Genomic DNA, 6,869 nt, shown 5'->3' with positions numbered 1-6,869 from the left:
TTTGGCAGGTTTACTCAATCCATGAGACGCTTTGGATATAAGCAGAGCAATTCTGATCACACCTTATTCCTGAAACACCAAAAGGGGAAGGTGACTGTGCTAATCATATATGTAGATGACATGGTGATTACAGGGAATGATCTAGCAGAAATTGAAAGCCTTGAGGTTATCATCCGAATTTGAGATGAAGAATCTAGGTGACTTAAAGTATTTCTTGGGGATAGAGGTCGCCAGGGGGAGAGATGGTATCTTCTTATGTCAGAGAAAGTATTTGCTAGACCTCTTGGCAGAAACAGGCATGTTAGATTGTTGCCCAATTGATACTCCAATTGAGCAAAACCACAAACTGGCAGAATACCCTGATCAAGTTCCAACTGACAAACCTCAGTACCAAAGGTTAGTGGGACGTCTGATTTACTTATCACATACTAGACCTGATGTAGCCTATGCAGTTAGTGTTGTGAGTCAGTTTATGCACAATCCAAGTGAAAGACACATGGATGCTGTAGTAAGGATCTTGAAGTATTTGAAGTCTGCACCAGGAAAAGGTTTAATGTTCTCAAAACATCAACACCTTGATGTTAGTGGGTATACAGATGCTGATTGGGCTGGTTGTATCACAGACCGGAAGTCTACATCTGGCTACTTTACCTTTGTGGGAGGAAACCTTGTTACCTGGAGGAGCAAGAAACAGAAGGTTGTTGCAAGGTCAAGTGCTGAAGCTGAATATCGAGGTATGGCACATGGAGTGTGTGAACTCCTATGGTTACGTAATCTTCTCCGAGATTTGGGTTTTAAGCCTAAGTCAGCTATGCAGCTATATTGTGACAACAAAGCTGCAATTGAAATTTCTCAGAATCCTATGCAACATGATCGAACGAAGCATGTGGAAGTTGATCGACACTTCATTAAGGAAAAGCTGGACGCAAGGTTGATTACCTTTCCTTTTGTTCCTACTGAGGAACAATTAGCAGATATACTCACCAAAGCTGTATCTTGCAAGTTGTTCTATGACTCACTAGGCAAGTTGGGTCTTCGAGATGTTTATGCCCCAACTTGAGGGGGAGTGTTGAGGTGTGAGTCATTATGTTGACATGTCAGTCATTATTAGTTGACGCGTGAGTCATCTAGAGAATATGTGTATTCAGTTGTTTCCTTATAGGAATTAGTTTCCTATACTAGATTGTACTAATGTGTAGTACAAGTATAGTACAATAGGGTTTTGTATATATATCCCTTACACAATTGTGAATAATATAGAAGAATTCTCACTCACAAATATTTTCTCTTTTTCCATCTCAATATTTGACTGGGACTCCATGGCTTGAGCCAAACCAATCGTAACACTGGATCGCATCTCCATCAAGGTTAATTGAAGCTATCTCCACCTTTGAAGCTTCCGGAGTTCGATGGAAACGGAAATACTTTTCTACTCTTGAAATCCATCCTATAGGGTCTCCTCCTTCCCATCGAGGAAACTACACCTTCATATGAGGATGACCCAGATTTCCTCCATGTAATCGCTGCTCGCCTTGATTCGGGATGGAGTGGTTGAACCCGGAAGCTGAACCCGAACCTGAATCTTGTCGGGTCCTATCAATAGCTTGGGTAATAGATTCTTGGAGGAGTACCTTAAGCTGCTCAAACTTTTGATCAAACTAGGCAGCAAGCTTTGCTTCAATCCTTGATTCCAATTGGCTTTCATCGATGGGTTTAGAGGACTGATTAGGAGCCATGGAATAATTCCCCAGATCAGATATGCCTAACTGATCTTTTTGTTTTCGCGTCAGGGGCATGCACCAGGTCAAAGCTCTGATACCAACTTGATAAGACTAGACCTTATCAACATGGAAACTTAATAACCTTATCAACATGGAAACTTAATAGAATAGAGGGCTGGGATCACTTCTAGGGGATCAACCTCCAATATTTAAATTGAACACTTTCATTCATTCTGACTTCTTAAGATAATACATACATCTTCTTATAGGGACTAGATGCACGTTCTAGAGTATGACCCCTAGAAGACCACACCCATAATTAACATTGGGAAATACCAACCCTAATAATTACAATGGAAAACACAAACTTATTTAATATCATAGACTATTAGGAAGTTCTAGAGAAGTATACATTTTTCAAGAATTCACCGACTCTACCAGTTAGCTATCAACAACTCAGGGGAAGCCTCACTAAGACCACGCAACAAGTTCTCTCAAGGAACCAATCAAAAGGGTTGCAGCTACTGCAAATATGAAAATCATACAGTTGGTAGATGCTATTTCCTCAATGGTTTTCCCCCAGGTCATCGTTAGCATAACGACAACTTGAGTTCAGATTCCAAGCCCAAACTTGACAGAGCAGGATTGAAGCAGTTGCAGCAATCCTCAACAGCATCCAAACCACAATTCTCAGAGGGAGGATCGAAACCCCAGTATCAATCCTGGAAGCGTCAACAACCATCAAGCGAGCCAAACCTGCTGCTCACAACGTGCAAGGTCACCCTGGCTCATCCATTGAATAAATTCAGTCTGTTGCTCCAAGTTTAACATTGGATCAATGCAAAAAGATCATGGAGACAATTCAAAATAGCGGAACATCTCAAGATCAAACTCAGGAAAATTTTACAGGTTTGTCTTTTCCATTTTGTTCTTGTTCTCAATGTACATCTGATTTGTCAAAAGCTTGGGTAATCGATAGTGGTGCCACAGATCATATTACCAGTTCACCATCTTTCTTATCCCACACACGACACCCCACTACACCATTTGTAGAATTGACAAATGGTACACGAGTTCACATTGATTCGGTTGGTTCTGTTTCTTTTGATCAGAATTTCACACTCAATGATGTACTTTGTGTACCCTCTTTTAACATTAATTTGGCATCTGTTGCTAAACTAACCCGATCCTTGAACTGTTGTATCCTTTTCTTCCCTAATTTTTGCCTTTTACAGGAGTTGGATTCGAAGAGGATGATTGGATTGGGTGAACGGCGTGGTGACCTCTATTATCTTTCCCCAAGCATGATCAAATCTCCTCTCCCATTGTCTCTCAATGTTTCCTCTACCCACCATGATCTTTGGCACAAAAGACTTGGTCATCCTTCAGCTGCCCGTCTTCAAGTTTTATCCAAATTAGTTCCGAATAATTGTTTTGATTCCAATAAGCAATGCGAATTTTGCCCTTTAGCTAAACAAACAAGGTTGCCATTTCATTTGAGTCGTACTTTTAGTAACAAACCTTTTGAATTAATTCATTGTGATATTTGGGGACCTTATAGAATTCCCTCTCACTCTGGAGCACGTTATTTTTTGACAATTGTGGATGATTATAAAAGACAATGGAGCCAGAATGATTTCAGTATATTGATAATGAAGTTACATGGCTTTATATATAGAGATCTGTACAGCAGAAGATAAACATATATAAGAGAGAGGACTCTTGTCTAACAAACTAGATAATTACAGAGTGAATCTAAATGAGTTATCAACAATCAACAGAAAGATAAACTCATATATATCACAAGATACACATTCTATCTAGGAGACTCCAATATCACGGACAGCAGACTTGGTGGACAGTGTTGCACGTTGTTCAGCAGTCTTAGAGAGATTAAGCTTTGCTGTTGGACTATGCTTATCATCCCCCCTCAAGTTGAGAAGGCGTCTGCGAACTGTCAGCTTGGACGTCAAGGTAGCAAAGCGAGGCATGGGCAGGCCTTTTGTAAAGATATCAGCAAGCTGATCATCTGTGCATACATAACGAATATCTAATTCATTGCGGATCACCTTCTCTCTCACATAATGATAATCAACTTCAACATGTTTCATGCGACCATGAAAGATTGGATTAGATGCAACAGCAATAGAACTAAGGTTATCACACCAAATACGTGGCAGGGTAAGGAAAACTTTAAGATCACGAAACAAAGACCTCAACCATAAGAGTTCATGACAAGACCCGCCCCAAATTTCACCCTGAAATCCGAGGTGGCCCTGTGGGGCCCACCTTAGGGATAACTCTACCAAAAATTCGGTAGAGTCACCTCTAAAATGGACTACCCAAAAACCTGTAAAACACACAAAAACACTTCAAGCAAACCAACCCTATACTCCTGGAGCCACCCTGCTCCCAATTACCAACAACTCAACTTTCACAAAACACAAAACTCAAAAATACTAATCCCAAAGGTTATCAGAGCAATACTACTATACACAGGGATATAAAAAGAAGAGTAAAGGATCAAGCGATCCTACACTGCGGAAGTAGTGACAACTATGCCTCAAATGTCATGTACGCCCGACCTCCACATATTCGCCTGCAAACTGGGCATTAGAAACCGAAAGGCCCAGGGGAAAGTAGACGAAAAACGTTAGCGTGAGTGGACAAAAATAAACAATTTAAAAGAAAAAGGATTTCATACTTTCCCACATTTATTTCATTAAAAATCGATGCATGCAACAATTAGAAAAACACATTTAGCTTTAAATCCAAGAATTCCAAAACGATAAATCGACTAGCCTCGCTAGTCACCACATTCAAAGAAATACATCGTAAAACCGAAATCTCGTTTCTCAAGAAGATAAGACCAGCCCCGCTGGCTACAATGAAAATCGGACTAGCCCCGCTAGTCAAGCAATGATAAAATATGGGGAAGAGGTTTCACCATACGAAAGAAGGGAGCCTCCCAGGCTCGGGTCGGAGTGTTCCATGCTATGCTCTTACTCACCCACGAACACATAGTAAGCAGGGAGGAGTACTAATAGGCTAGCTAGCAATAAATATGACGACCCAGGTATGGTGGGTTAAAATCATACGAAAATCGAAAAACTTTAAGGCTTCCCCATAAGTCCCGCGAATAAAGAAAACACAGGTACGATTTCCAACCGTACCCGGAAATTCTCGTAGAAAGTCACATAAATCAACAGCGTGTCCCACACGCTAAAAGAATAATTAGTTTATCAACAAGGCATTCCCAATGCCAAAACCGAAAGTCGATAAATAAATAGGAAATCACTTCATCGAAATCCCATTTCGAAAATCTTTCCAAAAATCTCGAATCAACGAACAGAAATATACTTAATTCCGGAAATCACCTCGGAAAAATAACTAGTCGAAATTCAACATAAATTATAAATTCGAATCCGAGCACAACAAATTAATATCCAAAATTCACAACTGATAAAAATCATAATTACTTCATGAAAATCATTATTGAAAGCAAATCCACGAGATAAATCGAAATCAAATTCCAAAATCAATTCATATGCTCGGAAAATAATATGTTAATTAAATAAAGCATTAATTCAAGAAAATAAACGCATGCATCATTATTTAAAACAAAAGTCCACTCACAGTACTATTGGGCGACCACCCAAACGAGTTCCTTCATTTAACCGTAGCTCGCGGCATTGCCCTGTACACAATTATATTTCCGTAAACGGCAATCCGATAAAATAATTACGAACCTAAACGAAACCTGAAAATCCCTATCTCCATTACTTCTCAAATTCAACCCAAATCTCTCCCACAACACCAATTCCTCAATTAACATATTCCACAATTAAAACGAGGGAAATCCGACGGCCGAATTTCCAACAATTCAATCACAAAACTTCAAACTTCGGAAATTCACAAATAATTCCAAACTCCTCCATAATTCACCAAACTTCACATACAAACTCTACAACATAAATACAATTTAATGGGCTAAAAACCGAAAATAAAACACTGCCCTACACGCTTGCACGCGCCACCAACAGTGGCAGCACGTGGGCCCCACGTGCCACTGGCAACCACCTCCGATGGAATTTGGCAGCACCATCTACTCAACAAATCCAACCTCTTTCTCAACTACAACAAGTCCCAATTTTACCTGGAAGAGCTCCAATTTGGCCGGTGAAAAATTTCCAGAAATTCCAAGAACCCTAGAAATTGAAATTGTTAATTCGACCTCTACACTGCAAATTGAAATGAAAGACCTTAGGGGAAATGATCTATATCAAAAACCAAACCTTCGATGCCAATTTGGTGGCCGGAGATTGCCGGAATCGGAAAATATCGGCGTTGACTCAAACCTGCTACAGTGACCGTCCTCTTCTTCTCGTTGCTGCACCTTCCACAGTTCATATCAAGCTACGAAACGAACCCAGAAATGAAGAGAAGGAAGAGAGCTTTCCAACGACATCTTATACGTCAAAATCCGTCGCCGGATGGAGAAGTTATGGCCGGAAGAAGGTGAAGAGGTCGGAGAGGAAGAGAGAATCGGGGAGAGAGAAGGGAGAGGGCTCGGTAAGTTTCCGAAAACCACAGTAATTCGGCTATTTATAGAAAATTATCATGAACATTAACTTTAGTATTTTGGCCATAACTTTCGCATATGAACTCCGATTTTTACGTACCACATATGCACGCTCTTGGTTTAACGTCCTCTACAACTTTCATGAAGAACATTTTCTCAAATTCTGACCCGAACAAAAAGTCATATTTTAGGGCCCCCTAAAAGTACTGAAACGACAGTAAAAGTGAAAGTAAATGTCGTTTACCGTCCTAATGATTAGTAAATCGGTAAATTTAGGTTCGGGACGTAACAGTTCAGCAGCTATATAAGCAAGCTGCCTGTACTTGGCTTCAATGCTAGAGCGAGAGATAGTCTTTTGCTTCTTCGAACTCCATGAAATCAAATTGGGACCGAGAAAAATGCCATAACCACTAGTTGAATAACGATTGTCCGGATCGCTGGCAGAATCCACATAAGAGTAAGCTACTAAGCGCAAGGACCCACGACGATAGACAAGACCATGATCAAAGTTATACTTTAAGTAGCGTAAAATTCTCTTGACGGCTATCTAATGGACAGTAGTAGGT

The sequence above is a fragment of the Rosa chinensis genome, chromosome 1 (assembly GCF_002994745.2).
Source record: "Rosa chinensis cultivar Old Blush chromosome 1, RchiOBHm-V2, whole genome shotgun sequence".
NCBI lineage: Eukaryota > Viridiplantae > Streptophyta > Magnoliopsida > Rosales > Rosaceae > Rosa > Rosa chinensis.
The sequence above is the reverse complement of the archived record's forward strand: the minus strand, read 5'-3'. Positions refer to the sequence as shown.